General features: G+C 43.6%; 2 long non-coding RNA genes across 2 annotated transcripts; one reads left to right on the top strand and one right to left on the bottom strand.

Moving 5' to 3' along the window:
• Positions 1 to 4483: 4483 nt before the first annotated feature.
• LOC129143297 (uncharacterized) lies at positions 4484 to 21112 on the top strand. The gene is made up of 4 exons (XR_008546563.2): positions 4484 to 4622; positions 5469 to 5705; positions 16125 to 16220; positions 16939 to 21112. It is a non-coding gene; the product is annotated as an uncharacterized LOC129143297 (long non-coding RNA).
• Positions 20659 to 24664, bottom strand: LOC107974595 (uncharacterized). The gene is made up of 3 exons (XR_001717416.3): positions 24558 to 24664; positions 22540 to 22653; positions 20659 to 20894 (listed from the first exon to the last, which is right to left on the bottom strand). It is a non-coding gene; the product is annotated as an uncharacterized LOC107974595 (long non-coding RNA).
• Between the last annotated feature and the right edge of the window lie 347 nt (positions 24665 to 25011).

Genomic DNA, 25011 nt, shown 5'->3' with positions numbered 1-25011 from the left:
GTGGACGGCTTAATGGACTTTCTCTGCAGATTTCTCTGGCTTCTGCTTTTCCTGTACTTTTTTTGGACTTGTTTTTGCAAACGGCAGTATCAGGTAGGGCATGGATTTGGGAGCCAGAAAGCCCAGGTTCAAATCCTGACTCTGCCACTTACTAGCTATGTGGCTTTGGGCAAATTACTCAACCTCTCTGTGCCTTACTTTTTCCAGTTGTAAAATGGAAGATAATACTAGCACCTCTCACCGAAGATTGTTGAGGTGGGTCCAGAACTGTGACACTTCCATCCGGGCAGTTTACTTATCAGGACTGAAATGAAGGCACTCGCCCCAACCTAACTTTACTATTTGTGCCGAGAAATTCTTGCCAGGAAGATAAGGCTGTAAATGAGTAAACCACAGAATTATTACCCTCAGCGACACCCCCAAAATCTGTTTGGCAGCACCATAGTTGGCTCCTCTGGGCAAGCAACCCTATTCTCAGGACAATAGATCGCTAACTGGGTGGTATGGTTTGGCTGTGTCCCCACCCAAATCTCATCTTGCATTGTAGTTCCCATAATTCCCACGTGTTATAGGAGGGATCTGGAGGGAGATCATTAACTCACGGGGGCAGTTTCCCTCATACTGTTCTTGAGGTAGTGAATAAGTCTCATGAGACCTGATGGTTTTATAAGGGGAAACCCCTTTGGCTTGGTTCTCATTTTCTCTCTTGTCTGCCACCATGTGAGACATGCCTTTTGCCTTCCACCATGATTGTGAGGGCTCCCCAGCCACATGGAACTGTGAGTCCATTAGACCCCTTTTTCTTTATAAGTTACTCAGTCTCAGGTATGTCTTTATCCGCAGTATGAAAACAGACTAATACACTGGGAAAACCCAATTATTTATCAGATGATTGTTTACTCATCAAAATTTCGTCCAAGACCCTTGCCTGGCTATGTCCACCGATCCTAAACCATTATATGGCAAACATCCCAATCAGATCGGTGTATTGAAAAACCCATCTCGAGCTACCCAAACCCAGACCCCCAAAATCTATATGCGTTCCCCCTTCACCTCCCTGTGACCTCTGTCAAGGTGGAGTTCTCCCCACTGCACTGAGCAATGAACTTGGCCTTGCTTGATTCACAGGTTACTATGGTGCTGTTTGGGAAACTTGGGAGTTAATGAGATTAACTGCATGATCCTTCATTCATAATATCTAAGAAACACTTTGTCAATGCTTGGTGCATGCAGGCAATAGGAATTAGTTATTCTTCTAATACTGTGCTTCGAAAATCATTTGGGTGCATAAAAACATGTATTTTACTCTCTGTATTTCATTGTGGGACCCACCTCCTGGTCTTCACTGCAACTTTCTCCAGCACCAGGTCAGACCTAAAAGCATCAAATTGCTTTTAATGCTCAAAAATGGCTGCAAGTGAACAAGCAAAGACAAAGAAGATCTGTCACTGGAAGATAAAATAAAAGCACTTGTCAGAATTGCAGCTGCACTGTTGGGGCCTCCGTGGGGCATTTTTAAGCAATGCAAGAATCTGACAGCAGTTCTCAGCCTCTAACCATAAGCAGGATCCATGCTGAACAGTAACCAGCATCCTTATCACTGCAGCGGCTCTTGTGCGGGTGAAGAAGAGCATGGGCCTCTGTGCCAGGCCAGCATAGAACTTGGGGTAGGAGGACTTTAAAGAGAATGTTTCCTTGTCCCTCACCAGCCACCCGTCGGAGATTTTGATATGCCCCACCCCAGCCTGCTCGAGAAGTTTTACAGCGGAAAACTCAGTAGGAAGGACAGCACTTTTGTATTTTCTCCTCATTCCCTGTTTTCCATGGGATCTTGATGTCAATTTCAGTTTTTGCCACTCACCAGGGTACTTTTCAGGAACACGACCTTCATGCCAACCAGCGGAGACAAGAGCTCACAGAGCCTTCCGCAGGATGAGATCATAGGAAGGACCCACTGGAAAGGCAGGTACGCAAGCATTCCAGAATGTTATCTTCTTCGACCTTTTGTAATCTCTTATATTTGGATGTCAGTTCCTTTTGGTACGAGCACCTCAAGAGCATTTCATGATGGATGGCAGGGTAGCAAAAGAAGACACATTGCATGTACATGGATGCACACGCCTTCTGACCCTGTGACACTTTTCGCAGTTTGACCAACAATATTGATTTTTGTCTGTGCTGCTATTTGATGCTTTTAGGTCTGACCTGGTGCTGGAGAAAGTTGCAGTGAAGACCAGGAGGTGGGTCCTACAATGAAAGCAAGTTGGCTGGGAGACTGATTGGTAACAGAGGGAGGCCAGAGCTACTCTCTTACCAGGGCTGATGCCTCTACACCGAAATTGTTGTGGTGATGGGAGTGAGTGAGAGATCTCTTTTCTAATGGATGACCCCAGTTCCGTTTGGAGAAGGTATTTGAAACTACTTTTCCAAACTACTTGGCTTGGTTTTCTTTCTTTTCTTTTCTTTTTTTTCTAGCCCACACAACTAAATTACCTTTTTTTCCCTCCGAAACAAATTTTTTTGGAAAAATACAACTACCCCCATTTCCTTACACGCCCTTCCCTAGCATACAAGCTGGTGAACTTCTTTTGAAATTGATTTTAAAAGTAGGACACGGTGCCTTGTTAATAAGCCATAGGGAGAGCAAAAATGTTGACATTGGCTTGAAATGTCAAGCCCCTCAACCATTTTTATTTTAAACCTCAGACCCCGAAGGAACTGTTCTGATTTTCCTCCCTGCATCTGCCAGAAGAGGGTCCTTAGGAAGGCCACCATGGATGTCAGATGAGCTCTCAGCCCCTCAAAGGCCTCCTCTCAGCTCATTTTGCTTGGAAACTGGCAAACACTCATTCGCATGCATGCCACTAATCTGAAATTTATGATAATTCGGAGATACAGTGAATGGAAGGTTTAGCTAAACAAATTTATAATGCAAACAAGATTGCAGGAGGGAGGCTGAACTTCTTGTAGTTAGCAGCTGATTTCCAAGGACCGGAGGACCCCATTTATGTGATCTATAATTGACTTGCCAATTACCAATCTGTCTTATCCGCTTTTCTGCTAGATTGAAAGGCGGGGACCTCATGTAGGCTGGGACCAGCCTGGTGCTTAATGCTCAAAGATATTTGCTGATTGAAAAAATGAGTATGTTTTAGTAAAATAAGCGCCCCAGGGGAAACACTTAGTTTTGGTGATTCAGTATGCTATTTGACAAATTAATCTCTATTTCTTTTAAAACACGCTCTATTTTAGACTTTTCACTAATCTAGATTATTCGTTCTCAATAGGAGTAATCTTGCCCACCCCCACCCCGGAGACACTTGGCAATATCTGGAGACATTTCTTGTTGTTACAAATTAAAGGAATGGGGGAGGTCCTGGCATAGTGGGTAGGGACTGGGGATGCTACTGAACATTCTACACTATACATGGCAATCCCCGCCCCTGCAAGGTATCATCTGGCCTCAATGTCAATGGTGCTGAGCTTGGGAAACCCTGACTAGGGGGCCTTCTTCCAGTTCACCTAGACAAGGGAGCTTGGGGTGTGTGAGTTTCTGGTTAGAATTTCCGTGGTTTTCAAGTATTTTGGCTCTTGAAGTATTTTGTCATTTCTGCTGTCTGTCCATCATCTCGGACTCCAGGGGTTTCATGAGACAATGAAGAGGAAAGCTTACTCATGACCATATTCCTGCAGATGAGCAGGCCTAAAGGGGGAAAGGAAGGGACCTCTTTTGCTGCCAGTGAACTCCCGCGTCCATTGAGCAATCTCATTTTTACCACCAGGTGGACTTCCCCTAGGCAATGGTACCTAAAAGTGGTGGGCGTTTTTCAGAGCCGCTCTGTCCTGGACAAACACCGAGGGGACCAGAAGATGAACAAAAGCTGATGCAATGCAAGGATTAGAGCCCTAGAGAAAGGAGGGTCTGAAATTGCTCCTAACTCCTGGCATTCCTGGCATGAAGCAGAGGCTGAATACATTATCCCCTTGTGTTGATTGGAAATTTGTTAACTTTTGCCATCTTTTTCTGTCTGTTTGGCCAAGGATTTCATAAAACGCAATTTTGTGGCTATGAAAATGTGCTTGAGAATGTGTCCCATGGTGATGACTTGGAGCATATCATGAGGGTGCAGAAATACAAAATGAAGTGGGGGGTCTCACCTTCTCCAAGAAGCTGAATGATCAACCCACTTGCGGGTGTGCATTCATCCCCTGCTCCCAAGCAGGTGGAGACTGCTGTGGGACGTCACGCTCTGCATGGTGATGAGCTTTGCCATCGTGTTTACCCAAACAAGAGGTCAAGAGCGTGGTTTTGGAGTGAGACAGAAGTGCAGTCACACCCCAGCTTCATACGTGTGTTGCCCACATCGCACAAGGAGCCACTTCAATGTAGCACACCTCATTTCCTTAAAATGAGGATAATAATGCCTGGCCTTTCTGGTTGTCATGGCGATGGAGATAATGTGGGTATAATGCTCATCCAGGTGGGTGTCTGCCACAAGGGAGGCCTCAACAGCAATGGCTGCAAACCCTTGGAGGTGGCATTGCCAAAAGCGGACATCAATAGATGTAATGCAAAAATAGTGTCTTGTGTTCAAAAAAGGTTGGGAAATACTGAGTGAAAGGTAAGCAGGTTTCTTTTTCTTTCTTTCTTTTTTTTTTTTTTTTACTGTAGGACTTCTCAGAATCATTAATATGCTAATGTAAATTAAGGCTCTCCAAGAGAGATAAATAGTGGGCAGCATTTTCCAAATGTATTTTATTCATTTCACACATAATTATTATGTTCATATATATGCAAAACACTGTTTGAGATGCTCAGGATGCTGCAGGAATAAGGCAGACAAAGTCTGCTCTCTTGTAGGTTTCATCCTAGCGAGCAGATAGGAAGGGAGGGAGGGAGAAGGGCAGGAGGGAGGAAGGAAGAAAATACATTAGGAAGGGAAAGGTCAGTGCAGAGAATCAAAATGACTTGAGATAAGGAGTGGCCACCTCAGCTGGGAGGTCAAGGCAGGACTCCCAAGATATTTTAGCTGAGGACTCTGGGACCCAGATGCCACCAAGGGGCAACCAGGGCAAAGAACATTCCAGGTAGCAGAAGCAGCTCCTGCAGATGAGCTGCAGCAAGAATGAGCATGATGTCTTCAAGGAAGAGAAAGAGAGTGACCGGCAGGTGTAGAGCAGGGGAGGGGAAGAGTGGCAGGAGGTGGGGTCAGAGAGGCAGGAAAGTCCCAGTCCTGCAGGATTTGATGTGGGTTTGAGAAGGATCCCTCTGGTTGCTCTGTTATGAGTATCACAGCAGGTGGGCAAGGTGGAAGCAGAGAGACCATCCAGAGGTATCTACAGAAGTCCAGGTGGGAGGCAACGGGGGCTTGAGACAGCGGCAGCAATGGAGGTGATGAGCGTGCATCTCCTAGAGATGTGGTGTTGTTTCAAATACACAGTTTCCACTTAAATGTTTGTTCATACAGAAAAATGCACAAACCATAGGCACACAGCTCGAGGAATTATCAGGAATTGGACATGTCCACGTGTGCCCAACCCCGCTCTCCAGCACACCCTCCCAGCCTCAACCCATCATCTGGATTCCGAGGGTAACCAGTATCTCAAGTTCTAAGCCATAGAGTAGGGTATGCCTCTTTTATAATTTGTATAATGGAATCATACAATATGTATTTTCCCACAAGTGGCTTTTTTTGTTCAACATGGTAAGTGATTCGTCCAGTTGTCAATTGTAGCAAGAATTTACTCGTTTTTTGTTGCTGTATAGATTTGCGTTGTTCAAATATACCACGATGCACTTTGCATTGGAGATTTGGGTTGATTCTTATTTTGGCCACTATGAGTAAGGCCGTTAAAGTATACACTCGTTTCATGTACACCTAGCAGTGGAATTTCTGGGCCACTGGATATGCACATTTCAACTTCAGGAGATACTATCCAACACTTTTCCAAAGTGGTTGCACCATTTTATGCTTCCACCAACAGGCTAAGAAGTTTTCAGTTTCTCCCTACTTGGTATTGTGACTTTTTAATTTTAGCTATTCTGGTCAGTTTATAGTGGTATCCTCTCATGATTTTAATTTTCATTCCCTGGATGATTAATGAGGTTGAGCATCTTTTCATGTTTAATGGACCAATTTGAATATCCTCATTTGTGAAGTGCCCATTTAAAACCTTTGGCCCATTTTTCATTGCATTTGTCTTTATAAGTGCTTAATATGTGGATGTTTATTTTTTTAAGTTCTAGAATTTCATTGTGATTTATTTTCACAGTTTCCATTTCTCCGCCAACATTCTATATCTTGTTCTTAAATTTCCTGAACATATTAATCACAGTTACTTTAAGGTCTGTGTCTGAAATCTCAACATCTGTGAATCACTGTGGGCTTGTTTCTACTGTCTGTTTTTCTCTTGGTTTTTATTTAATTCTTGCATTTTGTTTAATGCAATAGGACACTGAAAATAGGAGGTGTTTAACAGGGCTTCCTGTGATAGAAAGGTCCCGAATTTTAATTTTGTTTCCCTAACACTGTGAGATTACCAAGCGCTCTGCTAGCCTCTCAGCTTCCTAAACACCATTTTCTTCCTGGTTTTTCAACCTCCAGACTTCTGCTCATAAATCAGGAGCTGCCTGCACAGAGAACACAGCACTAAATGGGGCTCCTTCTCTATGTTTTTCTCCTTGCTGGAGGTGGGGAGGGAGATGACCTAATCAGGCTGTAACCAAGCCCTTGCAAGTCAGGATTTATGGTTCTGTTATTGTTGCTGTTGTTCCTCCTCCCTTCATTCCTTTTTGGAGGTCTGGGGGAGGCCAGTCTACTGATGGTGGCTCTTACGCCCAGGCTGCAGCCCTTCCTGGTCTGAAGTTGACACCCAGCGTGCTTGCTGGAACACCTCCTGCTCCTGGACAGCCAGGTCCCTCCTGGACAGCCAGGGCATCTTTCACACCCACTGTCTGCCCCAGGAGCTGCAAACAGCTCTACTCATCTTCTTAGTCTCTCTGCCACCCCATTTTTTTTTTTTTTTTTTTTTTTTTGAGACAGAGTATTGCTCTTTCGCCCAGGCTGGAGTGCAGTGGCGAAATCTTGGCTCACTGCAACCTCTGCCTTCCGGTTTCAAGTGATTCTCCTGCCTCAGCCTCCCAAGTAGCTGGGATTACAGGCACCTGCTACCATGCCCAGCTAATTTTTGTATTTTTAGTAGAGATGGGATTTTACCATGTTGGCCAGGCTGGTCTCGAACTCCTTGTGATCTGCCCACCTCAGCCTCTCAAAGTGCTGGGATTATAGGTGTGAGCCACCACACCTGGCCTCTCTGCCTCCTTTTGTCAAATCAGCAAATGCTTCAAGTGGAAAAGTCAGGCCACAGCCCTGGCTTGCCTTCTGGAGTGAACCTGTCTCTGGGATCATGGTCCCACACTTCCCTGCTATCTCAGTTGCTGTCAGATGCCTTCAAACAGACGTTTTTGGCTTGAAAATGTTTTTTTCTAATTTCCTACAAAAAGACATTTTTCTATATAAAATTTTCTATACTAAAGTTGTTCTGTATGAGACGTCCTAAAGAAGCTTGTCTATCATCTCCAGATGTGGAGCTATGTTGAAAGGAGAGCCAACAAGATAACATAAGAGAGTGTGTGTGGGGGTGAGAGAAAGCAGGGAGTCAAGGATGGCCAAGGTTTGTGGCCTGAGAAACTGGAAGGATGGAGTTGCCATTCCTTGAGGCAAGTTGGAGCAGGATTTGGAGTTAAATTTTGGACATGTTGAATTTGAGATGTTGGATCTCCCTGCAGAGCTGTGGACCAAGCATTTGGATATTAAATCTGGAGTTTGGGTGAAGGATCCTGGCGGAATTTGCAAATGTGCACACATTGAGCCTGCATTGGGGCTGGAATCTGGACTTTCTGAGAGGGTCTTGCCTGAAGATGTAAATATGGACTCATTGGCATGTAGATGTTATTTTAAACCATCCAACTGACTGCATAGAGAGTGGATACTCTTGAGAAAAGTACCAAGGTCTGAGTTCTCTGGCTCTCTGGCTTTAAGAAGCTGCATATAAAAGTATATAACATCTAGTATCCTGTATCTTACTTAGTTACTTAACATTATACTATAAAATAAAATGTTAAAAAAAAGAAGCTGTGTAGATGAAGAGAAACCTCAAAGGAGGTGAGAAGGAGCAGGCACTGATGCAGCAGAGAGACCAAGAGCATGTGCTGTGTTGGAAGCCAAGGGAAGAAAACCACCAATGAAAGAAGAGAAATCTATTTTCACAAAAGGTGGCATCAAATAGGGAGAATGTGTTACTAATTTCTGGGACCCTCCAAAACTTATAGGTCAATCAAAGAGTGAGGAGCTGACAGAAGAGTTTGAGCCACAGCTTCCTGCGAGACAGGAAAAATCTGGAAGAGTGAAGGGCCACAGGAGTCAAGAGGAGATGTGTTCCAAGGAGGAAGTAAGACAAAGTGAGTCAAATACACCGAAATTCAAACAAGATCAAACCATAGCAGCCACCACTGTCTTTGCAATTTGGAGGTGGCTGGTGACTTTAACAAGAGTAGCTCAGTGGAATCATCAGTGGGGACAAATGCTCCTGTCTACGACTCCGCTCTTCCACTCCCCACGTTCCCTCTGCCTTAGGCCAACACTGTGGCTGGGAATATCCTTTACTTGGGGTCGTATTTCAACCCTTCATTCCCGAGGGATCTGAGGCCTTGGTGGGACTGCCCATCAACAACAGCTCTAGTTTCTTTATTACCATTGGGCTTAGTAGTACTAGTAGGCACCAGGGGATCCCCTAAATTCCATTCCCCTCCTTCCCTTCACTGTTTATCATTGTTCCTGTTTGATGGTCAAGATCCATCACTTGAGCCAATGTCATAGTTTTTTTCTGGTAGCTTAAGGAACACAAAATGTCTTTGTGAATGGTTACTTGATTCTACTTGGCCCTTTCTATAACTGTAGGTCTTTTTTTATTTTTATTTTTTTTTGAGACAGAGTCTCGCTCTTTTGCCCAGGCCAGAGTGCAGTGGCGTGATCTCGGCTCACTGCAAGCTCCGCCTCCTGGGTTCACACCATTCTCCTGCCTCAGCCTCCCGAGTAGCTGGGACTACAGGCGCCCACCACCACGCCTGGCTAATTTTTTGTACTTTTAGTAGAGATGGGGTTTCACTGTGTTAACCAGGATGGTCTTGATCTCCTGACCTCGTGATCCACCCGCCTCGGCCTCCCAAAGTGCTGGGACTACAGGCATGAGCCACCGCACCCGGCCAACTGTAGGTCTTATTTCATGGATCAGAAAGGCATTGTGGGGATTTTGCTGTATTTCTTCCAACTAGAAATGTGCTCAGAAATTACGTTGGTTCAAGGTGCCCCTGGACCTACCTTCAGAACAGGAATTAGTGCAAAATTCCATGCGTCATGTGACACTCATGATCCCCCAGTCTAACATGAACCCTGAATTACTGTGAGCTTGGTCCATGTCCAACAATCCCTGAGTCTGAGTCTGAGCACTTCCCTTTGCCCAATGCATAGACAACTTGCTAAAAGGTTGCTGGTTCTTTTTGGAGAGAGCTAGGAGGATGATACACATTTGTGAGGTTATCCCCAGATTGATTCTCCAGGGTGTGTAGCTAGCTCCTAATTCAAGAGATCCTGGCTCTATGGACTGACTTAGTTCAGAGAATTTGGTGAACGCCTGCATCATTATGGCTCATTTTAAGCTCTGTTCATCAGGGCTGTACCAATTGAACAGGCTTTTTTTGGAGCATTTTTATGAAGCCGCATTTTTATGAAACTACATTTTTATCATAGCCATATTTTGAAGAAAGTAAATCTATTATTATTTTTTCTCTTTTTCCTTTTTTTTTTTTTTTAATTACTTTAAGTTCTGGGATACATGTGCAGAACGTGCAGGTTCGTTACATAAGTATACGTGTATCACGGTGGTTTAGTGTACCTATTGACCCAACCTCTAAGTTCCCTCCTTTCGCTCCCCACTCTGCAACAGGCCCTGGTGTGTGTTGTTCCCTCCCCTGTGTCCATGTGTTCTCATTGTTCAACTCCCACTCATGAGTGAGAACATTTGGTGTTTGGTTTTCTGTTCCTGTGTTAGTTTGCTGAGGATGATAGCTTCCAGCTTCATCTATGTCCCTGCAAAGGACATGATATTCCTTTTTATGGCTGCACAGTATTCTATGGTATATATGTACCACATTTTCTTTATGCCTATCACTGATGGGCATTTGGGTTGGTTCCATGACTTTGCTATTGTAAATAGTGCTGCAATAAACATACATGTTCATGTGTCTTTATAGTAGAATGATTTATATTCCTTTGGGTATATACCCATTAATTAGATTGCTGGGTAAAATGGTATTTCTGGTTCTAGATCCTTGAAGAATCCCCATACTGTCTTCCACAATGATTGAACCCATTTACACTTCCACCAACAGTGTAAAAGCATTCCTATTTCTTCACAGCCTTGAGAGCATCTATTGTTTCTTGACTTTTTCATAATCACCATTCTGACTGATGTGAGATGGTATCTCATTGTGGTTTTGAGTTCCATTTCTCTAATGATCAGTAATGTTGAGCTTTTTTTCATATATGTTTCTTGCTGCTTAAACATCTTTTTTGAGAAGTGCCTGTTCTTATCCTTTGCCCACTTTTTGATGGGGTTGTTTGCTTTTTTTCTCGTAAATTTGTTTAAGTTCCTTGTAAATTCTAGATACTAGACTTTTGTCGGATGGGTAGATTGCAGAAAAATTTCTCCCATTCTGTAGGTTGTCTGTTCACTCTGATGATACTTTCTTTTGCTGTTCAGAAGCTCTTTAGTTTAATTGGATCTCATTTGTCAATTTTGGCTTTTGTTGCAATTGTTTGGGGCATTTTTTCATGAAGTCTTTGCCCATGCCTATGTCTTGAATGGTATTGCCTAGGTTTTATTCTAGGGTTTTTATGGTTTTGGGTTTTACATTTAGGTCTTTAATCCAACGTGAGTTAATTTTTCTATAAGGTGTAAGGAAGGGGTCGAGTTTTAGTTTTCTGCATATGGCTAGCCAGTTTTCCCAGCACTATTTATTGAATAGGAGATCCTTTCCACATTGCCTGTTTGTGTCAAGTTTGTTGAATATTAGATAATTGTAGATGTGTGGTGTTATTTCTGAGGTCTCTGTTCTGTTCCATTGATCTATATGTCTGTTTTGGTACCAGTACCATGCTGTTTTGGTTACTGTAGCCTTGTAGTATAGTTCGAAGTCAGGTAGCTTGATGCCTCCATCTTTGTTCTTTTTGCTTAGAATTGTTTTTGCCATACAGGGTCTTCTTGGATTCCAATATGAAATTTAAAGTAGTTTCTTCTAATTCTGTGAAGAATGTCAATGGTAGTTTGATGGGAATAGCATGGAATCTATAAATTACTTTGGGCAGTATGGTCATTTTCATGATATTGATTCTTCCTATGCACGAGGATGGAATGTTTTTCCATTTGTTTGTGTCCTCTCTTATTTCCTTGATCAGTGGTTTTAGTTCCCCTTGAAAAGGTTTTTCACATCCCTTGATAGCTGAATTCCTAGGTATTTTATTCTTCTTGTAGCAATTGTGAATGGGAGTTCATTCATGATTTGGCTCTCTGCTTGTCTATTGTTGGTGTAAAGGAATGCTTGTGATTTTTGCACACTGATTTTGTATCCTGAGAGTTCGCTGAAGTTGCTTATCAGCTTAAGGAGTTTTGGGGCTGAGATGATGGGGTTTTCTAAATATAAAATCATGTTGTCTGTAAACAGAGACAATTTGACTTCCTCTCTTCCTATTTGAATACTTTTATTTCTTTCTCTTGCCTGACTGTCCTGGCCAGAACTTCCAATACTACGTTGAATAGGAGTGGTGAGAGAGGGCATCCTTGTCTTGTACTGGTTTTCAAAGAGAATGCTTCCAGCTTTTGCCCATTCAGTATGATATTGCCCATTTACAATTGCTACAAAGAATAAAATATCCATGATATGATATTGGCTGTGGGTTTGTCATAAATAGTTCTTATTATTTTGAGATATGTTCCATCAATACCTAGTTTATTAAGAGTTTTTAACATGAAGCGATGTTGAATTTTATCAAAGGCCTTTTCTGCATCAGTTGAGATAATCATGAGGTTTTTGTCTTTGGTTCTGTTTATGTGATTGATGTGCCTATGTTGAACCAGCCTTGCATCCCAGGGATGAAGACGACTTGATTTTGGTGGCTGTTTTTTGATGTGCAGCTGGATTCAATTAGCCAGTATTTTATTGAGAATTTTTGCATCAATGTTCATAGGGGATATTGGCCTGAAGTTTTCTTTTTCAGTTGTATCTCTGCCAGATTTGTAATCAGGATGATGCTGGTCACATAAAATGAGTTAGGGATGAGTCCCTCCTTTTCAATTGTTTAGAATAATTTCGGAAGGAATGGTACCAACTACTCTTTGTACCTCTGGTAGAATTCGGCTGTGAATCCATCTCATCCTGGACTCTTTTTGGTTGGTAGGCTATTAATTACTGTCTCAATTTCAGAACTTGTTATTGGTCTATTCAGGGATTTGACTTCTTCCTGGTTTAGTCTTGGGAGGGTGTATGGGTCCAGGAATTTATCCATTTCTTCTAGATTTTCTAGTTTATTTGTGTAGAGGTGTTTGTAGTATTCTTTGATGATAGTTTGTATTTCTAAGGGATCAGGGGTGATATCCCCTTTATCATTTTTTATTGTGTCGATTTGATTCTTCTCTCTTTTCTCCTTTATTAGTCTAGCTAGCAGTCTATCTATTTTGTTAATTTTTTTCAAAAAACTAGCTCCTGGATTCATTGGTATTTTGGAGGGTTTTTTGTGTCTCTATCTCCTTCAATTCTGCTTTGATCTTAGTTATTTCTTGGTTTCTGCTAGCTTTTGGATTAGTTTGTTCTTGCGTCTCCGCTCTTTTAATTGTGATATTAGGGTGTCAATTTGCGATCTTTCTAACTTCCTGATATGGGCCCATTTAGTTCTATAAATTTACTTCTTAACGCTGCTTTAGCTGTGTCCCAGAGATTCTGGTATGTTGTTTCTTTGTTCTCATTAGTTTCAAATAACTTCTTGATTTCTGCCTTAATTTCATTATTTACCTAGGAGTCACCCAGGAGCAGGTTGTTCAATTTCCATGTAATTGTGTGGTTTTGAGTTTCTTAATCCTGAGTTCTAATTCGATTGCAGTGTGGTCTGAGAGAGTGTTATGATTTCAGTTGGTTTGCATTTGCTGAGAAGTGTTTTACTTCCAATTATGTGGTCAATTTTAGAATAAGTGCCATGTGGCACCGAGAAGAATGTATATGCTGTTGATTTGGGGTGGAAAGTTCTGTAGATATCTATTAGGTCCACTTGATCCAAAGCTGAGTTCAAGTCCTAAATATCCTTGTTAATTTCTGTCTTGCTGATCTGTCTAATACTGACATTGGGGTGTTAAAGTCTCCCACTATTATTGTGTGGGAGTCTAAGTCTCTTTGTAGGTCTCTAAGAACTTGTTTTATGAATCTGGGTGCACCTGTATTGGATGCATATATATTTGGAATAGTTAGCTCTTCTTGTTGAATAGTTTCCTTTACTGTTGTGTAATGCCCTTTGTCTTTTTTATCTTTGTTGGTTTAAAGTCTGTTTTGTCAGAGACTAGGATTGCAACCCCTGCTTTCTTTTCTTCCCATTTGCTTGGTAAGTTTTCCTCCATCCCTTTATTTTGAGCCTATGTGTGTCTTTGCATGTGAGATGGATCTCCTGAATACAGCACATCAATTGGTCTGGACCCTTTATTCACTTTGCCAATCTGTAAATGCTGCCTATTTTGTTCTTAGAGTTCCCAGCATCAGTTATCTGCCCCTGATGATTTATTTACATCAGAGTATTTGGTTATATTTTTGGTGCCTAGGTTGTAAGTACATCCACTTTGCACATTCACTTTGCCTGGATGGTAAAGTATTCAGGTCCTCTGCCTCCCAGGACCCTAGAATTCATATTTAAATTAGATAGCATAATTTAATGGTAGCAACTGCTGCATCTTCAGCCTAAAGACAACTGTTGTTGTCACCATTCTTTTTAAAGATTCAGGTGCTTCCTTCAACAAAGAATTTATTTCTTTCTTCTTTCTTTCTTTCTTTTTTTTCTTTTTTTTTGACAGAGTCTCACTCTGTTGCCAGGCTGGAGTGCAGTGGCATGGTCTTGGCTCACTGCAACCTCCACCTCCTGGGTTCAAGCAATTCTTGTGTCTCAGCCTCTGGAGTAGCTGGGACTACAGGTGCCCGCCACCACACCCAGCTAATTTTTGTATTTTTTGTAGAGACAGGGTTTCACCATGTTGGCCAGGATGGTCTCGATCTCCTGACCTCATGATCTGCCCACCTTGGCCCCCCAAAGTGCTAGGATTACAGGCATGAGCCATTGTGCTTGGCCCAAATAATCTCTTAATGCCTTGGCAAAGGGAGTGTTCTGAGCCCTCGTGTAGAAAATAATTTGGGAGTGAGTGAGTGAATGGGAAATCCACTCCAGTATTTGAATCTTCCTAGTCTTAGATTTCTTCCTCTATAGTAGTCAAAAGAAGGCTGGGGCCTCTGGTGAATTATTGGGTCAGGGTCTATTCAACCAACTCATCAAACAATCACAATTTTCAGAAGTTTGACCTAGCACATTGAAATCAAAATCTCTGGTACCAGCACTCATACTGGGAAAATAAATCAGCCTGTTCAGTATCGTGTTCTCCCCAGCTTGTACTAGAACCTCAGGATCTAGCACCCTTCCCGTTTTCTCATACCTGGACATTATCTCTACCCTTAATTTTGTGACTATCAATTGCTTACTATTTTTTGGCATTTACCATGTTTTAAAATTACCACACAATATACGGAATATTTGTATGCTTTTAAACTGATGCATAAGTGTTTCTGTATTTTATGTCGCTCTCTGGGTCCTGGTTTAAATAGCCAAGATTAGAGTTGTGATATAATATTTTTCTGATACAAATAAATGCAACCTTGTGGTTCTTTCAGTGTGTTAGTTTATAATTGTTCCCACCATGGACAAACTAGGTTTTGAGTCTCGTGAAAGGTCTGGAGAAAAGAAGGGCATACTCGGGCCTGGCTGACTCTCACAGTGGTTGTTGGTCAAGACAATTACAGTATCTTCAAGAAGGCAAGAGTCCACTCCATGAGAGAGGGAATGCGGGCTTTTGGCTGTCAGGGAAGCTTATGGGGGTTCAGTGGCCCAGGGTCCTCTGATTCAGCAGTCTTCTCCCACGTATCTCCTTTCCAGTTCTTGGCTCCAGTGAGGACGTTATTGCTGAGAATTAGATGCTGAAGTTGGCACCATCAAATAACTAGTCCTGGATGCATGTCACTAGTAGCAGCCATCTCACTGCCTCAGGAACTCAGGTTTACCATGGTCACCATGGTCTTGGAGAATACTCACCTCATCCTTTTTGTGCATCACTCGCTCTCAATTCTAAAAAAGGAGAGAACATCTGATTGGCAAAGCCTAGGTGATACAAATATCTGGAGTTCTCATCTTTTGTAATGGGAAGTAACTCTGCTTGCTGTTAAGACTCACAGAGGTAGAAAATTTTCCAAGTGTAGGAAAGGCAAAGCAAGGCAGCCAAAAAGAATGGCAAATGTCTACCACTTCCCAGCAAAATTGAGACTGTGTTTTCTTCTCTTGCTGGTGAAAATAATTTTTAGATTTTAATTTTAAAAAAGCAAAAATTAAAATTTCATAGAAAGATCCTGATGTATTTGGTCATGATGGTGACAAAGCCCAGAGAGACCCACAAGCTGGGTGATCTTTCATCCATCCAAGTCCTTATTAACTGAAAATTAATTATATGGTGTGCATCCTGCTGAGCCCAGGAATCCAGGAAAAATTAACCCAGAAATGGTCACACGCTCTCTATGTGGAAAGACATAGAACAAATAAGTGGTACAAAGAAACACACAATTGAAAATATCGTAAGAACAAGGAAGAAAAAGTATGTGTTGTTACAAGACTCTAGAATAGAAATCTAAACTTGTCTTGAGCTCACCACCTCTCTCTCTCTCTCTCTTTCTCTCTCTCTCTCTCTCTCTCTCTCTCTCTCCCAACTCTCAGTAAATAATCACCAGCTCCTGGAGGGGCTCGTGGGTAGGTATGGAGAGAGATGAGCAATGGTCTACACAGATGACAGAACATATCCGCATCCCTAAGGTAGGAAGAGACTCAGTAAGTTCTGGGAAAAACTAGCTGAGTATAACACAGTGAACCAAGTAGACAGAGACATATTGTGGAGCTGAGAGGTAGGTTCTAGATATTTGAGATAAAACCAGGGAAGTGATGAGGAGCACATGGTCTATTTGTGGTCTCTTAGCAGCTTTGGAGTAAACCAGAGTAAAAGCAACCAAAACAGAGTCCAAGTCAGGGTCCTTCCATCCTCAAACCAGGCTCCAGTGGTCTGCTCTAGCTCAGGCATGATTAGATTTGCATTTTAGAAAGAAACTTTGGCTACCACATGGAGAAATAATGAGGAGAAGCAAATGAGAAGACTGCCCAAAGCAGCAATTCTGGCAGGAGATGGGCACTGGGTCTCCTAGTTGGTGGCTGAGTGCAGATGCTGGCAGGATGTCCTGAAGGTAGAATGGAGTGCATAATTCTGCAGGCGTGATGTATCTTCAAATATTAGAAAAGCAGGAACATGCTGAGGCCAAAACAGAAAAATAAATCAAAAAGAAATCAAAATATTTATTTCTAGAGTATATAGAATACTATAGTTCTGTTGTTTTGGAAACTTCCAACCCTGTGCTCTTTTGGGGGCCACTTCTTGGAGTTTTAGTCAGGATTCTCCAGAGAAAAAGAACTGATAGGATGTGTGAATATATATATATATATATATATATATTTTTTTTTTTTTTTTTTTTTTTTTTTTAAGGAATTGGCTCAGGCAATGGTGAAGATTTGGCAAGTCCAAAATCTGATGGAGGAGTCTGGCGGGATGGAGACTCTGAAAATAGTTGCAGTTTGAGTCAAAAGGCAAGCTGTCCGTGAGCTAGGAAGAGCCGATGTTGCAGTTCAAGTCCAAAGACCCTCTGCTGGCAAAGTTCCCTCCTGCTCGGAGGAGCTAAATCTTTTGTTCTATTTAAGCCTTCACCTAATTGGATAAGGCCCACCTGCATTATGGAGCTCATCTGCTTTACTCAAATCTACTAATTTGAATGCTAATCTCATCCAAAAACACTGTCACAGATACATTCAGAATAATATTTGGTCAATATCTCGGCCCAATCAAGCTGACACATAAAGTTAACCTCCACAAGGGCTGCATCTGAAATCCTAGATGGGAACACTTCGGAGAGGTACCAGCAGGTTCCTTGACTCACTCCTAGGGCCCCTTGTGCTAAGGTTTTTCTGTGGCTCTCAAGCCATTTCCAGGAATTGAATAGAAACTCTCTCTCTCTCTCTCTCTCCCCACCCAAACAATATTCCCTGAAAGCTATTAATTCCTGCAAGCAGGAGCTCAACTCAAACAAATGTTTCTATAAATGGCCAGTCAGCAATGGGCGGCTTGGGAGATGTGGCATCTTGTCCCTGGGGACCTTCAGTAAGAGAATGCAAACCATCTGTTCCGTTGCGTCTAGCCAGGGCAGCCACTGGCTTGTGCAGGAGCCTGGGCCAGATGTTTTCCTGAGGTCTCTTCTTGCTCAAGGATCTGATGACACCAACTCTTCATTTCTTCTGAATCAACAGCTGCTGATTTCATTCAAATAATCTAATTTGAAATTCTGTTTCTGGAACACAGACAGCTTCATCCGCCCAGGCAGAACAAAGGAAGTGGAACAGGGGCCTTAATAGGAGATATTTTGAGTGTTTTCAGACATAGAAGTCAACAATCTGTTCATTCATAAGGGCTCTGACCTCTTGTTTTGAAGGAAAACAGGAAAAACAAGCTGGGTACAAAGAACATAAATATTTTACTTTCACCCATTCTCCAATCTGGGCTGAAACAGGAAACAAATGTCTCCTCTGCACCTTCCCCACCTCCAAACACATCTGTGAAAAGCAACGTGGAGATCAGATGATGGAAGTGGATTTAAAAAGTAATTTGCCACTTTTCAAGAAATATAAGTTGCAGATGCATCTATTCATTTTAGGGAGAAGAAGGGGGGTACTCTGGGATTCTTAGGGGAGCTTTTGGGAGAGACGGCATTGTCTCCTTCCCATGTGGATGTGTGGAGTCAGCCAGGAGGGAAGGAGGCATGGTCACGGGAGAGGAGGGCAGGCAGGCTCTGACAAGTGCATATTGGGGTCTCGGTGGAGATGCCCAAAGGATCTACCCCACAGGCAGTGAGAGTCTGGAAACGCATGGTTGGAAGGCTGCACTGAGCTTCACATCCGGGTCTGCGTGAAGCGCCCCATCTCCTGCCCCTGGTGGCACAGCTCGGTACTGCCTCTGCGTCTCCTTCCTGGCGGGGTGACTCTGCGGCAGCCCCGGAACTGCCTTACCACAAAGGCCAGAGGCACGGTCTCCTCCCATTGCAGTTTCGGGTTCTTCTGGGAAATTTCCAAAGGAAGGACTTTCCAAAAGACTTTCCCAAGGAAGGTCTTGGCCGGATCAGGGATGGTGACCGGGACAGCACAGCTGGTCCCCGCTGAGACCAAGGCAAGGGTTGGTACTGTGAGCTACTTAAAGAGGTGAGATTATTTAAATCCTTTTTCTGGGGAAAAAAAACTGAGACAGGTTTTCCCATGATTGCAAAAATGTCACATCACTTTTTTAAAATCAAAAATTAAATGTACATGATGATAATATAGAGGGGATTGCTGCCCCTTGGCACCAAAGTCATCCAACACGACCTGGTCCTAGAAGAGGAGGCAGCTGCCACAAGCACAGCCGCACCCACATCCTTGCTCCATCCCCTCTCTGGAATCAGGAGAAGGGCTCCCTTCCACGCTGCTTCCTCCCTGGGGATGTCTGTGCAGGAAGCCTAACTATTCCATTAAACCGGCAGGGGCCTTGGGAACCTGCCGTGAATCAGGCTTGTTGTAGGTACCAGCCACGAGGATAAATAATGACCCTCTTTTCAAGGAGAACACAGTTTTGCAAAGAAAACAGATGCATGTTGTATTGTCATTTGTAAAGCAAAAGGGAAATCAAAAATATGCTGGAGGAAGCAGAGGAGGACTGACCAGGCTTGTGGGAGGGTGCTGAGGAAGGCTTGCAGGAGAGGGAGCTTCAGGAGAGAGGATCAAGGGAGTCTAAGGGGATCAGGAACTCCCTGTAAAGTCTCAGAGGACAGAAGGAAGACTGTGCATTGGATGCTACTGATTCAGGAGGGTGAAAGGGATCATAAGAGGTGAGATGGAAACTCAATTTGGAGGCAGAATGTGAATACCCTTCAAAGGCAGACAAAGACGTTTAGACAGCAGAGCAAAGGTAGAGGCCCATTCCCCTGATGCGGTCATTTGGAACACCGGGTTGAACTTCTGTCCAGCAAGGCAGAGATGAGAGCTGAGTAACGGGACCTGGCCTGGGAACAGAGGGTCCACCTGTGGGTTCCTGATTTCCCAGCACTAGACCATGAGAAGTCTTGAGCAGAGATCACCCTCAGCATCCAGAGGTCCTCAGAAGGGCACATCCAATGCTGCTCATTTATTCACTCATTTATGAATTCATCATTGATACAGTAAAGCCCAGCAGACCTACATTGCCCTTAGAGGAATTCAAGCTGTATGAGCTCAGTGAAGAGGAGGGAGACTAAGAGAGGAGGCGGGCACGTCCTCCCGAGAGAGAGAAACGTAGCCTCAGTGGTGAGGTGGCCCCTGCCCCGCCCCATGCTCTGCCAGAGAGGGGCTTGGATCTGCTGCCCCCAGCCAGGCCACCACACTCACATTTTGCACCTGGCTGGATTGGGAGAAACTTCTTGTTCAAATGCTCCTGCTGTTTTTATAGCACAGTCCCTTGAATACATGCCAACTGCTTTATCTAGACACCAAACCACGTCAATAGACCAAACCAGGCTGAGTGAATGTTTTAGATCTTTCAGGGGGATCTTGACTGCTAGCACCTCTTCTCTCTCAGCCAGTTTGGGATATCCACATCCAGGCAAGAAGTTTCCACATTGTCCCCAGTGTGTGACTGACACTTTCGGGGATGAACAGGTGTGTGTGGCACAGTCTCAGGCCCCAACTCCACCCACGAGGGCAGTGGCCACACCCACCAGAATGGTGCCATCCAAGAGGTTAATTCTTGATCCTACAGTTTAAAAGGTGGCAACTGATGCTTCCTAACGGGATATCCTTTCCTTTGCCTTCCTTCCCTTATCCTCCAGCATCCAACAAAGGCAGCCAGATGGGCTCAGTGGAAATGATGTGGCTTCAGAGTGAGTTCTTTTTGAAAACTTCCAAATGGCAGGGTCGGTGCTGGGCGTCACCCCCATTCACCCAACCCTGGTACCTTAGCTGAGCCCAGAAGAGTATCATTTGTCAAATTTCAGGCTTAAGCTAACAGGGCCAGAATGAAGCTGCAGGACCCAGAAGTGCTTTAAAGACCAGAATAGATGCATTTCCCTTTAAGCCCTGAAGCTCTGCTGGAGCATCACTGTTCTGTGCGGGAGACGCGCAAGGGGAGAAGAAAAGGCACACACGCGATACCTTTAAGAGTAAACAAGCTTTATCCCATGTAAATGGCAATGCAGATATAATAAGAAAATTAATAAAATAAGCAAATTAAAATAAGCAAACGATATAATAAGCAAATGATATAATAAGCAAACTGCAATGGGAAGGGGAGAAGGGAAAAGAGATATATATATTTACACTCTCCAGACTATGGAGGATTCACCATCAGACTGGGAAGCAACAGCGTGGACTCCAGAGTCGGCCTCTCATCTGTGCACAGAAGAGGAGAAGTCTCATGAAGCTTTGGCACAGTCTAAGGCCCTAGCTCTTTTTGTAACAAGTTGTTTGGCATGAGGCCCATTCACGAGGGCCTTTTACAACTGGGCTCAAGGAAGACAAAAAGGTCAACTTGTTTTTGCAATTGTCTATTGTTTTTCAATAACTAACATATAGGAATAGATTGAAATATAAATTTCTCTGAAACAGCACTGGATGGACGCCTCAAGCGGCTCACACAATCTGTTCCGGGACTTGGTGATCATTGTTTGTGTCCACGTTCAATTGAGTTCAAATTTGGTATTTAACTTTTCCTCCACATTCGGCCTCCATTTAATACTTAATTATAGGAAAATACCCTTACAGATACATGGGGAAGGCATAGTTGATATAGGTTACAGATGCAGTATAAGCACAGAATTAAAAACACAATTAATAAAAACCACGCCCAGCATGGCTTTGCAAGGAGAGTCATATTGTGAGAATTGTCAGGGATATACACACAACATTCAGTATGCAGTAAGGTGCAAACCCCTCCTTGGACGGCGGTAAGCATATCTAATGCCATTCCATGTTGCAACACAACAGTATGCAGCTGAGCAAATTCATCTGATAACAACGTAGGTCCAGTGCTACTATCATTAAGAGCTTTTTCTACGTGAAAACTTAATATTTAAATTCGTTGCTGAAACAGGATTGCACCGGCGGCAGGGGAGAATATTGTGATAGGGTACCACCACCAGGGAGTCCGGCGCATTCGCAACCAGCGGTGTTTGTAAGCATCTAGATTACTGGGGAGGGGAATATTATCCCAGATGGTGAATGGAATTAATGGCCACCCCCAAGTGCATCTTCCCGACCAATGTGGAGGCAGGTATCATGACCTGTAGGACCCACATACCCAGCGGGTCCCCCAGGGAATAGGAAGAGTTCTACTATAATTGTATTGCTGTAATGTGTAATTTAAGTAACAAGAGTGCTGTGTCTCATTTGGGCTTAGGCAAAAATAGACAGTTTAGTTTGGTTAAAAAAAGTCCAGGTTGGATTACAAATGTTATTATCCTGTACCCATTGGCATTGGCATATCCATTCAGAAATGTTAGCAGGGATGATTCTCCAAGGTAGCCCATTCCTGGTGGCCTCCGGCAGCTTGATGCATAGCCAGTGCCGACTGCAGTTGGTTTCTGTTGCAGCAGTGGCTACCCAGTTGATGAACTCATTCCCAGCCTCAGACATGATGACCCAAGTACTGATTTCTAGCAGACAGATTATTCGTAATAACAAAACCGGAGGGGAACATGACATTGTTTTTCACCTTTAGGAAACTGTATTATGCCTTCATTTTTTGCTGCTATAGCTACGAGGTCACCAGCCTTAGGGGCGGGACCTGATGGACACTGCACCCATATTTTGGCTCAAGGTTTTAAGTTGCCCACCCACTCCGATGGACCCAAATTTTCCGGTTCTATATGTTGTTTCTATTGCGGCAGAAATTTCCTCAGGGGTTAATTGTTGACAAGGTACCACTAACAATTGAGCAACCCACATCTGCGGATTTATAGCAAAAGAGTCTGGAGTGGTATTGTATAAAATGAGCTTTAACTCTCCCCGGTAATCACTATCAATTATACCACCATACCTTATAATGCCTCTCATTGTAAGGCTTGAACGTGTTGTAATCCATTCATCCGCATTCAAATTTGCAGTTATGGTGGAAGTGTTGGCCTGTTGATCTGCCTGCTGATTAAATAGTCTGTTAAGAGAAAGCAGAGATGCTTGAGCATCAGCATGGAGAACAGTGATAATGGTGGTGTGCGCCAGGATCCAGATATCTTCCCAGTATTGTTTTCCCCAAACCTCTTTATTCCCAATTAACCATTTGTTTCGTTGCCATTGGGGCATCCAGGTAGTAAGACCATTTGCTACTGACCAAGAGTTGGTAGACACGTGACAAATCCCTCTGGCCTCCTCCTAAATAGCTTGGAGGACGGCTACCAATTCAGCCAGCTGGTGCTCCCACCGCTTCCTTTGTCAGAACCAGTGAGTTCTAGGGGAACTCAGGATCCAAGTCATAATCAAAAAGACATCATGGTTGAAGCAAGGTGCTCTGTTTCCAGCAAGGCCCAATAGCAAGCTAACAGTTGATTTTTGAAAGGGGTATAAGCTTTGCCGACCTCTGACATCTTCTGGTTCCAAAATTCCAAAGATAGCTTATTCCCATCTTGTTTCTGCCTAAGGCTCTTGTTAGCATATTGATCTAGGACAGTTACTTGCAGTTCTTTTTTTTTTTTTTTTTTTTTTTTTGAGACGGAGTCTCACTCTGTTGCCCAGGCTGGGGTGCAGTGGCACAATCTCGGCTCACTGCAAGCTCCACCTCCCGGGTTCAAACCATTCTCCTGCCTCAGCCTCCCGATAGCTGGAACTACAGGCACCCGCCACCATGCCCGGCTAATTTTTGTATTTTTTTAGTAGAGACGGGGCTTCACCATGTTGGCCAGGATGGTCTCAATCTCCTGACCTCGTGATCTGCCCGCCTCAGCCTCCCAAAGTGCTGGGATTACAGGTGTGAGCCACCGCACCCGGCCGTTACTTGCAGTTCTACTGGCCCATCCCGTAAGGGCCATAGATCCGGGGCCGGTTGCACTGCTTGTTTAGCCTGTTAAAAGCCGTGCTCTCTTTCTCTCCCCAGCGAAAGTCATAGCGTTTTCTAGTGACAGCATGCAGAGGTTGTAAAATGTTACCCAAGTCGGGAATATGATGTCTCCAGAATCCAAACAAGCCAACAAATGTTCGGGCCTCCTTTTTAGTGGTGGGGGTTGCAAATTCTAGTATTTTAGCTTTAGCCTTTGGTAAAATAAACTATTTCCCTGCATTCCATAGAATGCCAAAGAATTTTACAGTTTGTGCAGGTCCTTGAATTTTACTAGGGTTAATTTCTTATCCTTGAGATAGGAGCTGGGTTTTTACCTGCTCCAAGCACCGGTTGACTAGTTCTTCAGTTCTACCCTGACTAGGCCACTTGGACAGCTGCTTTCTTCAGCAATAGGCTGACAGCTTTGAGCTTGATCAGTCAAGACATAGGCCTGGCATTGGGCCAGGGCCAGTCTGGAAGTCAGATTCGCGTTTTCCTTTTCCAGCTTACATTTCTCTTGAAGCAACCAGTTTCTATCTTGACATATCAACTCATAAGCAGTAAGCAAGCACCTTTCATGCCAGGAAATTCCCTCAGCGTCCCCTTTACCAACGGGATTCCCTGCAGAGCCTCACACACAGCCAATGGTTCAAAATGCACTAATTTACACCCCCAATTTTCCCAAAGGCCAGTTCCCTTGGATCACTCAATGGCCAAAAGGGAGAACCAGGGGAGTTCCCATCCCAGGATATGGGAAGTCCACAAGCTCCCAGCCCAGTCCTTGCAGCCGAAAAATGGCATGCGTTCGCTTTTGGATCCTGTTCCTGATGCCAAAAATGTTCTGTGTGGGAAACGCATGAGGGGAGAAGAAAAGACACACACACAATACCTTTAACGGTAAACAAGCTTTATCCCACATAAATGGCAATGGAGCTGTAATAAGCAAATGATATAATAATAAGCAGATTGATATAATAAGCAAATTGCAATGAGAAGGGGAAAAGGGAAAAGATATTTACACTCACCAGACTATGGAGGATTCACCGCCAGAGTGGGAAGGAACGGCCCGAGCTACAGAGTTGGCCACTCTTCCTTGCACAGACAAGGAGAGGTCTCATGAAGTTTTGGTGCGGTCTGGGACTCTCGCTCTTTTTGTAACAAGTTGTTTGGCATGAGGCCCAGTCACGAGGGCCCTTCGAGACTGGGCTCAGGGAACACAAAATGTCAGCTTGTTTTTGCGATTGTCTATTGTTTTTCAACAACTAATGTATAGGAATAGACTGAAATAGAGATTTCTCCGAAACAGCACTGGATGGATGCCTCCAGTGGCTCACACAACCTGTTCCAGGACTTGGGACCATTGTTTGTGTCCACGTTCAATTGAGTTCAAATTTAATATTTCACTTTTCCTCCACAGTCACCCCAGCAAGGTGATCCATGCTTGCAACTAGGACAAAACAAGCATGCAGTAGGCACCCA

Source organism: Pan troglodytes, chromosome 1, assembly GCF_028858775.2.
Source record: "Pan troglodytes isolate AG18354 chromosome 1, NHGRI_mPanTro3-v2.0_pri, whole genome shotgun sequence".
In the NCBI taxonomy this organism is placed as follows: Eukaryota; Metazoa; Chordata; class Mammalia; order Primates; family Hominidae; genus Pan; species Pan troglodytes.
Note: the sequence above shows the minus strand (reverse complement) of the source record. Positions and strands in the feature narration are given on the sequence as shown.